The sequence below is a fragment of the Lactuca virosa genome, chromosome 7, assembly GCF_052849685.1.
Source record: "Lactuca virosa cultivar CGN04683 chromosome 7, Lactuca_virosa_CGN04683_v6, whole genome shotgun sequence".
NCBI lineage: Eukaryota > Viridiplantae > Streptophyta > Magnoliopsida > Asterales > Asteraceae > Lactuca > Lactuca virosa.
In genome coordinates, this window is record NC_136432.1 from 161655627 (window position 1) to 161672569 (window position 16943).

Consider the following 16943-nt stretch of genomic DNA (forward strand, 5'->3'; position numbering starts at 1 on the left):
TGGATTCTGCTGAATGGGTTTTTTGGCCCATTTGATTAGCACACCAACCCAATCTTCTCATTAATGTTTCATCCCATATGCACAAACTCTTGAGAGCCCAATTATGCCTTCCAAAGTCTTTAAAGATGCTCCAATGCTCCTTTAATCTTCCATAGCTCGAGTCCTCGTCATCTCATCATCATTCTCGCCCAAAAATTAAGTCTAACTCGATTTCTTGTTTATGTTGACACCATGCTCAATCGCACCACTTTAAGTCCACAAGCAAACCGCAAGCCTCCAAAAGTCCCGCACTCCTTCCATATCTCCAATGACAAATAGTCTTCGGTAAATCCTGCAATTAAGCTCAAAAGACTGGAAAGCACCCGATAAAGGAAAAAAATAACAAAAAGAGAAAATATGCATGAAGATTAACTAAAATGAGATGGTTTTAACTAAAAATAAACTATGAAAAGAAGTAAATAAAATGAAACTATCAAAATGTGCACAACCTATTATTGAAATGATATTAATCTTGAATAATAATAAACTTTGACACAAAAATGGGCCCACGACCAAGAGCTAACTGTTGGGGTGTTATTATCCACTTGGAGTTAGATCACATTGCCCTCGCCCTTGGTGTGTCTTATTCTATCTTTTCTCCTTGATCTAGGAGTAAAAGTGGCACAAATTATGCGCGTTACAAATCCGGGGGATGGGCCTCCCGTCTTGCGCTTCCAAGACGTAAGCTCCGCTCTGGTGTGTCTCAACTATCCATTCGGTACGCCAGAGCTGTCCAGGCCGTGCTAATAAACCTGACATCAACAAGTCCTCCAAATGATAACATATAGAGTGAGGTTGCTATATGAATATGCAGCATGGATGTCCTGGCGTTTCTATCGTGTCTTGGTGGGATGTCACCAATTAATCACCTACATGGTCTGTTTTACATGAGCATTGATATCCATCTTCAAGGTGTTTCTTGCACGGGCTATACCTAGCTGATTTCCCTCCAATTCTGATTTGGGTAGCGTAGGCAGTCATATCAAACTATTATGCATATGGTGAGGTTGCTATAAGACTATACAACGAGATTGTTTTCATGATAATAGACAGCCAGACTGTTGCCAAGAGCCAGGAAATAGAGATGCTGAGGAATTGTAAGTAGTAGGGTTATTGCCATGATAGCGTTCTTTGTGGAAGATTAAACTTGCCATTGTAAGATGTAATGTAGGAAACACCTTATTGATCGTTTAAGAACAGGAAGACCATGTTAAGAAGAAACACCACATGTGTGGTGTTAAGCATGGCATAGGCTTGTGATGCGTGACTTATATTGTGCGGCTTTGCGGAACGGATCAGACTTAACAGCCAGTAATGGTGGAGATGTCACGCGGGAGAGCATCTCGTGGAAAAGATTGGACTTAGCAGCCAACGATCGTAAATGTTAGATTAGGTGTCTAAGTCATTAAATAAATTATTATACACTTAAATTATTAGCAAACTCCTTTTGGGTTGCCCTCAAACCTAGTAAGAGACCGGAATGCTATTTGGAGAGAGAGACTAGATTATTAATTTATTATATGATTAATAAATTAATTAGAAATCAAAATAAATAATTTATTAATATGTTTTAAGAAAAATATATTAATTCAAAATTATATTGTTTAATTATAAATTAATCAGAAATTAACTGGATTAATTTTGAGATTAATTGGAATAATTAAAAGTGGAAGGACTAAAGGTGACAATGTTCAAACGTTGATCATTGGACAAATTCTAGAACCTCCTAGGGTTGGAAGAAATCTAGGAGGAGGTCTAGATAGTTTCTAGAGCCTTTCTTGGGATCTTAGGAAACTTGGGGGGAAAGCAAAGGGATAATGCTTATCCAAGGAAATCTACCTTATCCAAGCCTCCTTGTACACCTATATAAACCCTTCCATACCCTCTAATTTTTGGCACTCATTCTAAGGAACCCTAGAGCCGAAAATCCTCTCTCATCTCCTCTCTCTTTAATAGCCTCCAACTTCTAGTGTTTGGGTGTGAGCCATCAGAGCCACGAGATTTATGGTGTTGCCATTCTGAAGTTCTACAAAGAAGGAATTCAATTTTATTTACAACAATAAACTAAAAGGTATGTTTTTTCTAATAACCCTTCTTAATTTCGAAAATAGCAATGTACTTTAGGGTTTCTTGAATTCAAATTGTTGTTTGCAAATCATAATGAGAACATAGATCCTTTAGGGTGTATGCAAACTTAGGGTTTTATTTTTTTCGCCTAATATATGTTTTTGTTAGTATAAAACTCATCAGTGGTATCAGAGCCAATGTTCTCTATGATCTTGCACAAAGTTGAATAAGATCAAAAACCTTTTTGTAGTGATTTTCGATTTGGGCAAGGGTTTTAGAAATCCTAGCCTCCTTCTTGTTTTTTTCGAAACTGATAGGGTTCTTTAGGGTTTCCTTGTTTTGATAATTATTAGTTTTAAATTCCTTAAAATTGGATAATTATAAACAATGTAAATCCCAAACCCTAATTTCGAAATTAGAGGGTATTGAATTAGGATTAAAATTTATTTGATTAATTGATTAATAGTAAATAAATTGTTTAATCCTTATTGGTTTAATTTAAATTGAATTTATTTTATTAATTTTGAAATTTATAAATTAAACCTAGTATTTTGAAAAAGTTTTAAAATACACCTTATACTATATGTAAATTAAAAGTTTAATAACTACTATATGTATAAGAATAAGTCAGTTAAATCGCTAGTATGTCTCATTCACGAAGCCATACTACAAGGGGAGTTTAAGGAAGCGACCTATATAATGACCGTCATTGGGTATCCATTCTTACCCACCGCTCTCCTTTATGGTGGAGGGTCGTTAGCCGAATAGATTTAATAGGACATAACGTCATTAATAAGTATAATGCTATTAAAGTAACTAAAACATCTTTTATAAAATCTCACTCTTAGTTACTTTAGGAAAATGTGAAAAGTATGCTAATCCATAAAATTGCACATTATACTTTATAGTAGTTAATGGAGCGCGTGTCGTTAACTGGCATATTAAAAGGAGATGATAAATGACATCGAGAGTGCCAAGCACATTTGTGTGGTTATTCACATCTAGTTTGTGATCCTCGATATCCCAGTCACAAATAGTAGAGCATAATATGATATTAAACATGCCAATGATAGACTCAATGAATCTCAGAAGATCTAGGAGTTTCATAGTTCGAAATTGGTGAATTGCTTTTACCTACCTTCATAAATTCCCAATAAGATTACAACAACCCTCTTCTTAGTTGTAAATTGTTATTTTGGATCCTAGCATTAATCATTTATTATGGGTTAAAATATTAAGGATAATTTCATCTAACTAAAACTATTTTTTTTCTCTATAGATGTCTAGTCCTGTTGATGCTTCTGCTCCATCATCTTCTACCCACCACTCAGGTTTCTCCCTTCTCTCCATCGTATCCAAAGTAACTTTCGATGGCTCCAACTACAATGATTGGATGCGCAACATCAGAATGGATCTTCAATTTGAGGGAAAAGAATATGTCCTTGAAGAGAAACTCGTTCAAGTCGATGAAAACACTGCTACTCCTGAACAACTAGCCTCTTACATAAAACACTACGATGATGCAACAAAAGTTGCTTGCATCATGGTCCCCACAATGACTCCTAAATTTCATAGGTTCTATGAGGACTACTGGCCTTTTGAGATGAACAATTACCTTGTGGAAAAGTACCACAAGAGAGCTTGTCAAGAGAAATATATAGTGGTCAAGTCCCTCATGGCTTGCAAGATGAAAGAGGGAGAGTCTGTATGCAATCACATGCAGAGAATGCAAAGATACGTAGAGAGCCTGGTCCAGATCAATGTTCACTTTGACTAGGATTTGGCCATTGACATGGTCTTAAACTCCTTGCCAAGTTGTTATGATCAGTTTATATTAGCTTATCATTTCCCGTTCTCGCCATTGATAAGGGAAAAAGGAAGAAAATAAAGGTTGATCCCAAAGCTATCTGGAAGAACAAGGCCCATGCAGGGTCATCAAGCAATGGGAAAAAGGCAAAGCCCAACTCATACATTCCAGCTGTTAGTGACCCCAAATAGGTCACATGTTACTATCTCAATGACAAGGGCCATTGGAAGAGGAGTTGCCCCAAATACATGCAAGACATCAACGATGGAAAGGCAAAGCCATCGTCAGCAGGTATATACACTATTCAAACTAATAACTCACCATCTACTCATTCTTGGGTCCTTGATACAGGATGTGGATTTCAAATTTGTTCTGATTTGCAAGGGCTAAAAGAAAGTGAGGAAGTGGAGCATGGGAAGATGAATCTGATCATGGGTAATAGGCGATCTTCTCCTGTTACCAAGATTGGGACTTATCAACTTGTTCTTAGTAGTGGTGTTAGGGTTAGTTTAATTGATTGTTGTTACTCGTTAGAAATGATACGAAACATTATTTCTATTCATGCATTGTTTGGACGAGGTTTTTGCTACTCTTTTGATGATTTGAATAGTTCAATTCTAGTTTATAAAAATGGTGTTTTTATATTTGAAGCTTTACCTTGTAATGATGTATATGAAACTGTGACTTGTGTTGATAGCTTAGGAAATAGTGTATTTCACATTGATTCTTCTAATGGTTTAGACAAGGCATACTTGTGGCATTGTCGTCTTGGACACAACTTCGTCACTTTCGTGTACCCATCGGACGGCAGCCCTTTCGGGGGTTCCTTAGGGACCGATTCACACATCGCCCGACTCCAAAACGATGGAGTCTTGGAATCATTTGACCTAAGGCCAAATGATGAATGCAAATATTGTCTTTTGGGCAAGATGACAAAATCACCTTTCATTGGATATTGTGAAAGAGGTGAGGGTTTGTTGGACCTCATACACATAGATGTGTGTGGACCCTTCAAATCTAGCACAAGAGATGCTAATCGATTTTATGTAACGTTTATAGATGATTATAGTAGATATGGCTATATTTACTTAATCAAACATAAATCAGAAACCTTTGAAATGATCAAAGAGTTTAAGCATGAAGTAGAGAATCAATTAGGCAGGAAGATAAAGATGCTCCAATCTGATAGAGTAGGAGAGTATCTTAGTATCGAGTTCCATGACTACCTCAAGGAATGTGGCCAATAGTTTCACAACTGACTCCTCCTAGGACACCACAAATTAATGGTGTGGCTGAGAGGCGAAATCAGACCTTGTTGGACAAGGTTCGTTCCATGATGATTCAATCCACTCTTCCTAATTCCTTCTAGGGGTATGCCTTAGATACAGCCGCCCATATCCTTAATCTTGTCCCTACTAAAAAGGTTGCCAAAACACCTCACGAGATGTGGACAGGGAAAGTTCCCTCGTTAGAACATATCAAATTTGGGTTGTGAAGCTTTCGTTGGACAAGACACTCATGACAAGCTAGAAGACAGAAGTGAGAGATGTATTTTCATTGACTACCAACAAAAAGTCTTTTGTATATTTGTTCTACAAGCCTAGTGAAAATGTGGTCTTGTAGCACGAAGAGGTGTCTTTCACGAGAGAGAGCTCAAATGCAAAAAGGACAGTGGGAGCACAATTGACCTTGAAGAAATTCAAGAGCCAACCAATGAAGGAACCTTAGAAGACGCTAACACTCAACCAGAGGAAGAAATTCCAGTTGATCCAGTTGACAATTCACTACCTCTTCGGCGTTCCAGTAGAGTTAGAATGCCACCTGAATTCTATGGTTTCAATATAACTTCAGATGGTGATATGTTTATCAATGATCAAACACTGATAAATTTGGATGAGCCAACTAACTACAAGGAAGCAATGGCAGGCCCTGAGGCTGCTAAATGGAAAAAGGCAATGGAAAGCGAGATCAAGTCCATATATGACAACTAAGTTTGGAATTTGGTTGATCAACAACCTGGTCGAAAGACGGTTGGTTGCAAATGGATCTTCAAGAAGAAGACCTACATGAATGGAAATGTGCACACTTTCAAGGCACAACTGGTTACGAAGGGCATGTATGACAACCAAGTTTGGAATTTGGTTGATCAACAACCTGTTCGAAGGACGGTTGGTTGCAAATGGATCTTAAGGAAGAAGACCGATATGGATGAAAATGTACACAATTTCAAGGCACGACTGGTTGCGAAGGGCTTTACTCAAACCCAAGGGGTTGACTATGATGAGACCTTATCACCATTGGCTAAGATAAAAAAATATTAGGATAATGCTAGCCAAAGATGCCTTTCATGATTATGAAATTTGGCAGATGGATGTCAAAACCGCTTTCCTTAATGGGAAGTTGGCTGAAGATGTTTACATGAGTCAGCCAGAGGGTTTTGTTGATTCAAAGTTTCCCAATAGAGTGTGCAAGCTTGAAAAATCCATCTTTGGATTGAAACAAGAATCTCGTAGCTGGAATCTTTGATTCTATGAGAAAGTCAAAGAAATTGGTTTCTCTAGAAGTGAAGATGAGTCTTGTGTGTATGTCAAAACCAGTGGGAGTATAGTAACCTTTCTAGTATTGTATGTTGATGACATAATACTCATGGGAAACTACATTCCAACCTTACAAGAAGTGAAATCTTGGCTTGGAAAGTGTTTCGCTATGAAGGATCTAGGAGTGGCAACATATATTCTCGGGATAAGAATTTTAAGAGATAGAAAGAACAGACTAATTGGACTTAGTCAAAGTACATACTTGGACAATGTACTAAAACGATTTACTATGGAAAAGTCCAACATGTGACGCCTTAAAATTCCAGACAAATTTTTCATTTTTAATTCTCAAAATATTCACTACTAGAAAAACAGCCTTTTACGACGCGCAATGCGTGTCGTAAAACGCTCAGACGACGTGCAAAAGCATGTCAAGGAAGGCCCTGTCATAACGAGAGACGACACGCTTTTGTGCGTCGTCTATTTACGACGCGCATTTACAACGTGCATTTATGACACACGTTTACGACGCATAGTTATGACACGCAATGCGTATCAAGGAAGGCCCTGTCATAAAGGAAGACGACACACATTTGCGTGTCATAACCTTACGATGCGCGTGTTTATGACACGCAATGTGTATCAAGGAAGCCCCTGTCAAGAAAGGCCATGTCGTAAATGAAGATGACACACATTTTTGCGTATCGTAATTTTAAATGTTTAAAAAAAATATTATTTATAGATTTACTAATTTTCAAATTAAATTTGCATTTAATGTCTCATAACAGAAAATAAAATGCCATATACAAAAAATACAATCCATTGCATAAAATTTAATGTCATACAAATAATCGATCCATGGAAAGATAAAACAAATCAATAGAAGTTGTTTTCTCCCTATACATAATTATCACATACTAAATAACAAACTTTATTTCATATTCATACATATGATTACACTATTCATTAAAAAAACATATACCTACATCTTCGCCTAAAATGTTATTACATGATGCAAGTTGGCCACTTCATTGATGGATCACCAAGAGGAAGACCAACAACTGCCCTAAAATTTTCCATGATGTGCCCATACTCATGTCCTGTAACTTTAAACATTTAATAAAGTAAAATACCTCCTAAAAATAAAATTGCACAAGAAACAACATATCATAATGAGAATTACTAACATGAATGTAAGAAGTACACTATAAATTTGTTTTACCAAGAGTGGCATGGACAATCGGGTGCTACAAGTTTGTCCAAGTTGCCAAACAAAGACTGCATGTGTAATATTAGTTATACACTTGTCTTCTTAGTTTCATTCACTTGTCTCTTTAAGTGAATGAAACAATATATCTGCAAGAAATGCCAGGCTTCAAACATGTTAAATAGGACTAAGTTTTTTAATAGTTCAATGATTTTTATGTGGATCTTGAAAGTTCATAGACTGAAATTGGAATTACACAAAAGTACACCTATATTTTGATTCGATAAATAGGATTATTTACTTTTTCAGAATATGTGAAATGAGAGTATAGTATGTGCTTCTTATTCCTTTTTGACAGTTACTACTATTTCAATAGTTATAAACTCCATAGGAAGGGTCATAGCAGTAGAAGTAGATGGAGAAAATGCAGACACCTGCAAAATTATTTTTTAGGATCAGAATTTTGTATAAAAGAAAATTGGTACTCAATAACATTATGCAAACATATACCAGTGACTCAAGGAAATTGAGTCCAATGAACTGCACATCTAGTCCATGGTTCCCAGCAATAGCCATATTTATCTGAAGCCAACAAATTACAATTAGTTTCAGCCATTAAAAAAATGAAGTTTCCATCTATGAATTACAAATTATAATAATTAGTTTTAATAAGGATGAACTTAATTCAGGGACTTACCACAGAGAAAAATCCATCCTTTTCTGCAGCAGTAAGGATATTCTTTCAACACCCTCCACTCCTTCCTGTATTCCCTGTTACATTGTATCATATTCATATCACCACAAGAATAAACTAATCAAACCACTTAAATCGCAAGATCTATGGGGCTCTCAACGGTTATCCTTCATAAAAAATTTTATGAATTTTTATGAAGTTTCAGTTTCAATTAATGAAATCTTACTTAGCAGTTATCTTATATTACAAGCAGGAAAAGGAGTACCACCTTTTCCTGACTTCACCAAGCTCATATCTCTCTTTATCACCACCTCCATAATAACAACCAGAAAATGCAAGCATATCAGGCTCAAACCTTAAATGAACAGCAATGTAACGATTTGTCATCTTCCTCATTTTCATCACCAGATGATCTCCAACATCTTGCAATGGTTTTGTAAAGCGAAAAGCATGGTAATTGACTCAACATCTTAATCTTTGTAGCTCTTTATTAAGGTCAATAGCAAGCCTATAGTCAAACTTTGTCAGCTGAACAACCTACACACAATTCGTTCATCAAAATTCACAAATCAAAAGATTTCAGTAGTTGTAAACTAAATGAAGAATAATTACATGTCGCCTCATGAGAACAGGAAGAACTTCATGAAGGTAACAGTGAGGTTCAGATTTACGCGGGACCCGCATGGTGTATGGGGGGTTTTCAAGTGATCGCATGTATTTGTCAGTAACACTTTTCACAACAACCACATCCTTTGCAAGGAAAGAGATAAACCAATCAACATCAAAAATGTTTGAAAAGTCACTGCAAAGTTTATTAAAAAAAATAATAATAAGATAACAATCATAATTTAATGAAATCTTAGTTTCAGTTTCAATTAATGAAATCTTACTTAGCAGTTAGCTCACCTATCATCCTTCCAAAATGAATGATGATCAAACTCAGGAACCACAGTTGAAATCTTACTTAGCAGTTATCTAATATTACAAGCAGTTGTCAAACAAGAAATTTATTTTTTTCCATTAACTATCTGTTAGATATATAATATATTAACTAATTAGACTAATACAATAATCAGAAATCCATTTGTGGAAAAACTCAAACCTGAGTTGCAATGCCAGCATGATCGGTTCCAGGGAGCCAGAGTGTAGGTCTGCCCTTCATCCTGTTGTATCTGATCATAATATCCTGGAACACAATTGCAAATATGAATGGTTTGTTTATTTACACATTGAATAAAGAAAAAATGATGAATTTTACAAAGTTTTTATGTGAATCTATGTTGTTAGTAAACATTTACCAAACCTCAAGAGTTACAAATATAGCATGTCCCATGTGCAATGAACCAGTCACTCAGGGGCGGAGCTTCAACAGTTAATTTTTTTTTGGGGGGGGGGGGGGGGGGCACAAAACACCATTGGAGCTTGACATGGTATTGTGGATTAAAGAGATATAATATAATATATATATATATATATATATATATATATATATACATATACATATACTGGTCTGCATCGATTGGAAACAAGCCACAAAACACCATTGGAGTGGCTTCTTTGTATCCAGGTAAAGATTGATCTGCTTTTCTTGTGTAGTGAGTTATGGTGTCACCTACTCTTGCTTCTGCTACTGATCTTATTGAAGCTGATATGTATCCCACCTTCAAATGTGAAAAAGACCAAAATACCCCCCATGAGTAGAGTAGATATTTGAATTGTAAGAAACATGGGAGTGGGTTATTTATTATTTGAATAGCAGTAAAAATGTATCCCACCTCTTAAAAAAAACGTTTTTGTTAAATAAACAAAATACCCCTATACGTAGATATTGGAATTGTAAGAAACATGGGAGTGGTATTATTACCTCACCATCATATAGTTCATCAACTTGCAACTGATTAAGGGATAAAACTCCAATTTCATCAGCAAAATAATCCTGCATCATGTCATTTGTTTTTAAATATATGTATATGTATATATATATATATATATATATATATATATATATATATATATTAAACCAAGTATAATTAATCTCGGTATTATTACAACAAGCTTAAAAAACAAGAGAAGAGTGGTTTTTGTTTTAACCTTTCCACTAGCCATAAAATAAATCATGTCACCTTTCTTTACAGTTCCATCAATAACACAGAAATAGACAATAACGCCCTTATACGCATCATAGTAACTGCAAGATAAAATTCATTATCAAAACTTACTCAGTATTATTATTCCTGTAAATACGACACCTATCATAAAAAGGGTAAAATGGTAAATTGCAAAAAAGTCATTAAAAAAAACGATTGACACTGCGTTATTTTCTTGTTAAAATTTAATCACAAAGTTTTCTAATTTTTGCAATGTTGACCACTTGACTGGTCAACCCAGTTACCCGCTGATGTGGCATGATGATGTGTCAAGATTAAAAAAAAAAAGTGGTTGATGCTTAATGTAATAAGTTCTTGTTTTCAAATTATTCAGAAATCAGTTTTTGATCTTGTCCGGTTCGAAACCAAACCGATTATATATTAATTTATTAGCTTTTTTTGTTATAGTTTGAAAGAAAGATTGTTTTAAATATAAAACTTGTGAATCTAAAGAGTGTAATCAATAAAGATAGAGGCTTGCAGATTGCCATTAGAACATCTTCTACATCCTGTCAACACTTGTGTTAACCAAACAGAATAAATTCAAATTAAGGACATAATCTAGATGAAAAACAATAAACATACTAGAAAAACTTAATAGATGCAAAATTACTGATAATCAATAAAGATATAGGCGTGCACATTGCAAAGTTCTAAGATTTACATTCTGTTAAATAGATTCTCTAGGAGATACCCCAAAATTAGACATGGTAACAGTAAATCAAATGTTTGACATTCATGAATTGCTGAATGTTGATTGCACTTTCAAGCGGACAAGAGAGACGAGAGTAACAAAGAGAAGAAATAAACGGAGGAACTGAGAGACATACCTAATTGCAGGGGCCAACAGTGGTGACTGGTGAGAGGTGGAGCAGGGTGATTGATTGCAGCGATAGTGAAACCAGGTCCAAACTCGATTGAACGAATATGAGGCGGCGATTAATCTAATTTTGACTTTCAATCTTCGGTGTTAGGGCTTATCGATTGTAAAAGGAAGAAGACAGACATACCCTCGCACATACAACAATCAGGGGAATGGTATGGAGAATACCCAGGAAAAGACGCAAGGCTTCCGTCAATTTACCAGTGGTGGTGGCTTTCTAGCCAGCTTTGAGTTTTTCTTCTAACTGAGAGAAATTGAACACAAGTGCAGGTGGGGCCCGGACGTTAGGGCTTGCTGACTCACTCCAGCCACACTCAATAGCCAATGAGATCAATGGATCCGAAGAGAAAGCACGCAGGAAAGCATGAATCCCCATGTGAAGACCAAGAAACAGTGATTTCAACAGTGTGAAGTTCTTTATGCCAAGTTGGCGGCTGAGCAACCGCATAGCAGTGTCGAAGTTTCCAGCCGCCGCATGTTCGGCCGCTAGAGATGATTTCTGGACCCTAGCACGTCCTAGAGAGAAGGGAGGTGGCGATGCCTTAGGGTTTTTACAGAGAAAGGAGATCTAGAGGAAAAAGTGAAGAAGCGGGCACTTCAAAATTTTAGAATCGCAAAGGATTTCAGTTTCCGCCTTTAAAAACGCGCGTTTGATAAAAAAAATATAAAGCGACATTTCTAGAGGACACGCATTTAAAACAAGTGCCCTCCGTGTTTGTATTTTTTTGTTGGACACTAATTTGAATGTGCGCAAAAATGTGTGTCCTCTATCCTTCAAATTTTGGAAGGCTGGCATTATTTTTAAGGTCACACAAAAATACGTATCGTAAATCAGCGAGTGTCATTGTTTGCGTTTCATTAAAGGGTATTTTTCTTGTAGTGATTACTCATAAATTCAAGTCATCACATAAATTGTAAAACAATATCAGAGTATCCCAAAATCCTCAAATCTCCATAAGCCGACGTATGTGTACAATCATGCCTCCACCTTCCCGGAATCTACAGAAGTACCTGAAACACATTTTACACAAACACTGTATGCACGAAGCTTAGTGAGTTACCCAAAATACCACATACACAAATAATTAGCCTCGCATGGCTAAATCTCGATAAGGACCCTTCGGTCATGTGTCTCAGTGAAGACCCTCCGGTATCACGTCTCAGTATGGACCCTCCGGTCATAGCTCAACATATACACAGAACAATATAACAGCATAAGTCACAAAGACAGAATGCATAATAACACATATCTCAATATAAGCAGAAAGCAAATAAGACCCTCCGATCAATAACACGAATACGACCCTCCAGTCGGTGAAACGAATATGACCCTCCGGTCAATAACTCGAATAAGACCCTCCAGTCACACATAAATTACCAATCAGGTAAGTATAGTGAGAAGACTCACCTCAGCGATGGACCATTCTTACAACCGTTGTTGCCGCGCACCGACTGGAGCTTAAATAGGAGCTTAAATAGGGTCGATTTCTAGGGTTTAGAGGGATGGAGGCTAAAGATATTAGGGTTAGGTTATGAGATAAGGAGCTTAAATAGGGTCTAAGGCCTTAAAATAGGGTTCTAATCTGACTAGTGTACGCCCAGCGTACATATGGTACGCCCAACGAACTCCGAAGAACATTCGCGACCATCTTGGTTAGTACGCCCAGCGTACTCCAAGGTACGCCCCGCGTACTGTCTTTTTCACTTGTACACCCCGCGTACGCTTTATGTACGCCCTGCGTACTCGGCTAAGCCTGAAAACCACGAAACTTTCGAAGGTCGTAACTTCTTTGTTATACATCCGTTTTTGACGATCCTTCTATCCATGAAAAGGTAACGAGAAGCCCTACACTTCTATCAACTTTATTTCTCTTGAAGCCCACTCGAACTCAGATCCAAAATTCATGAAAAGCCCGAACCAACGCCTTTAACAATACCTTTGGGCTCTAAAGCACAAACCGAACTCTTTTATCACACAACCTACCTTACCAACATCCCAAAAGGGCGTAAACCTTTCTCCTTCCAAGCCTCAAAACCTTATCATACTTGGATTGCGGCCCACGAGCCTTGAATCGTAAAACTATACGGAACAGGATGTTACACAACAATGGAGAGCTACTTATTCAGAGCAATGTTGAATTGAGTAAGACTCAAAGCCCAAGTGCGGATGAAGAGATAACTGACATGAGTCGAGTCCCTTATGCTTTGGCTGTAGGATCGATCATGTACGCTATGACATGTACTCGCCTTGATGTGTCCTTTTCTTTGAACATGGTCAGTCGCTATCAGGGAAATCCTGTAGAGATCATTGGACAACATTTAAGAACATTCTCAATTATTTGCTAAGGACAAATGACATGGTTCTAGTCCTTGGTGGCAGTGATACATTGAGAGTGACTGGAATGTTATTTGGAAGAAGAGACTAATTTATTAATTTATTATATGATTAATAAATTAATTAGAAATCAAAATAAATAATTTATTAATATTTTTTGAGAAAAATATATTAATTCGAAATTATATTGTTTAATTATAAATTAATCAGAAATTAATTGACATTAATTAGAATAACTAAAAGTGGAAGGACTAAAGGTGACAATGTTCAAAATTTAAGCATTGGACAAATTCTAGAACCTCCTAGGGTTGGACGAAATCTAGGAGGAGTTCTAGATAGTATCTAGAGCCTTTCTTGGGCTCTAAGGAAACTTTGGGGGGAAAGCAAATGGATAAGGCTTATCCAATGAAACCCGCCTTATCCAAGCCTCTTTGTTCACCTATATAAACCCTTCCATAGCCTCTAATTTCAACACTCATTCTAAGGAACCCTAGAGCCGAAAATCCTCTCCCCTCTCCTCTCTCTTCAATAACCTCAAACTTCTAATGTTTGGGTGTGAGCCATTAGAAGCACGAGATTTCTGGTGTTGGCTTTCTGAAGTTCTACAAAGAAGGAATTCAAGTTTATTTACAACAATAAACTACAAGGTATGTTTTTTTCTAATAACCCTTCTCAATTTTTAAAAATAGCAATGTACTTTAGGGTTTCTTGAATTCAAATTGTTGTTTGCAAATCATAGTGAGAACATAGATCATTTAGGGTGTATCCAAGCTTACGGTTTTATTTTTTCCACCTAAAATATGAATTTGTTATGTATAAAACCCATCAGTAAATACTTCACGCGGAATAGCATCGCGTAGAAATGGATCGGGCTTAGCAGCCAGTGATCATGAATACATCACGCGGAATGACATCGCGTGGAAATAGATCGGGTTTAGGTTGTACGCCTTTAAGCCTTGTTCGCGGAGCATGACATGATAGTGGAGTTAGGCTAAGAAGCCTAACGTGTCAAGGTGAAGGTTAAGGCGAAGCAGACCGCAATAATGGATTCGGGCTAGGAAGCCAAGCGACTCAAGGCAAGGATTCTGAACCTTTCATGCAGAGCTCGCCGCTATAATGGAGTCGAGATGAGTAGCCAGACGACTCAAGGAAAAGGTTACGTCTGAACCTTTAGCAAGATTAGGCTTAACATCCTTCGATCTATGTGCTCGGCCCGGATGATCGGTCTGATCCTGAATGTAAAGTCACTTGATACTTTACTGCCTGATTAGCTGTAGTGACAATCGGTGCCTCGTTGTCTTGGCTGTTTGTCGAGAGCTGAGGCTACTGAGAGTTGAACAGCAGGATCGCTAAGAGCTGGGCAACGAGCTGTTAGTGAGAGTTTGGAAGCAAGACTACTGAGAGTTGGTTAGAACGGCTCCTGAGAGTAGAACAGCAAGACAACTGAGAGTTGGCCAGCGCGGCTGCTGGGAGCCGGGCAACGTGGTTTATGAGGTGGGTAAAGAGACTTCCCAGAGCTGGTCAGCACGGTTGTTGGGATCCAGGCAACACAATCAAATTTGATAGCTAGTATGTTTGTTGAAATCATATACTTATTAATATCACGATCGCTTCGAAATGCTTCGCGTAATAGTAGTAGTAGTAGTATCGTATTACTCTTTTCCCTCCTTTTTTTGGAAAACTATAGTCGTCTGGACCGCAACGCTTATTCTGAAAGTGTATTTTGTTGAGCGGAGCTTGTGATACGTCAATGTTAAATTGATTATTATTATTTTGCAGAAGTGGTCTGTTTTAATATTGTTGGGGTAGCCCACTAGTATGAAAAAATTGATCTAAGTGAAGCCCAAAATAAGTTGTTGGATCCCATTTGAAATACTTGGCTCAATTCTTTTTTTTTCAGTTGTGGGTTGATCCGATTATTAGGGCACACATGTATCCCACCCTTTTTGTGTGAAATGTATTGTACAAGGGTGCTGGGGACCATCATCATGAATCAAAGGTCTCCTTGTATCATATGCAAACCACAAATGGTCTTAGTGGTTCGTCGCCGGAGCACGAAGGTGGAGAGAAAAATCAGATCAGCGGTGCTGGTCTGATGGAGTATCTGGCGACAACAAATCGAGAAGACAAATGGATGGACGTTGTCTTCATCGGGGCAGGAGGATTGCTGAGAATGACCGACAATGACGTTGGAGGATTGTTTTCGGTGGCGTTGCAACTCCGTTGTGATTCTGGTGGCATCGCTACTCCGTTGGGTCGCGCCTGAAGGAGATCGTCGACAGGTGGTCAACGGGAGATGGTTGGCTGATTGCGCTGTGAATCTGGTTGGAGCAACGATGTACTAGCAAAGGTGATTTGTCGGAACTGGTAGAGACCGTCGGCTATGATGGTGGTGCCTAGCTGGCTCGCCGGTAAGTGTTGTTGGAGGTTTATCCGACGATTGTTGTAGGTGATAGGGGAAGTGAAAATGGGCATGGCCGTTTTCGAGGATGGTGATGAAGCAGGTGGAGCCCAACATTTTTTCTTTTCATTAAGCCTATCAAGGCTTTCCAAACATGTGGGTCCCATATAGTTTGTCTTTTAGCTTATATGTGTGTATGCGATGATGCTTACCATCTTTTCTTCCTTTTTTTTTCTTTTGATCAGAGAGACATATGTATACTATTCTTGTACATTTTATTACCTTTGGTACAACCATATGAGTTGTGATGGTAATTTTTGAAGTTTGATAAACAAAATGGGTTATGTTTTGGTGAAATGGGTAAATATTTATGTTTTCTGAGTTTTATGAAATGTATAAGCTTTGCAGTCGCATCTACAAATAAAACTTCAAATAATGATGTTGTGCACAAAAAATCATCAACTAAAAGGGATTTTCTTGGTAATATGAACTGATAAAGGCATAAGAACTCATAAAACTTTCTTTCTTCCCCAACTTTTTGAATAAGTTACAAAAATATGAACGAAAACTTATCTGAAAATGTTTTTGCAAGCTTCAGAAATGTTTAAATGAACAAGAACATAACAGGTCTAGAGATCTCAGCGAAAAATAGTGAAGCATATCTTATAGATTTGGGCAAAAACGGAGCAGATCAAGAGATTTGAGAGAAAACACAAAGCAGATCTAGAGATCCGAATGTTTGGGAAGTAGATATGAACAAATTTTTGCAAGAGCCGAACGGACTTGGACAGATAATGATAGAAATGAACATATCTGAGCAAACTTG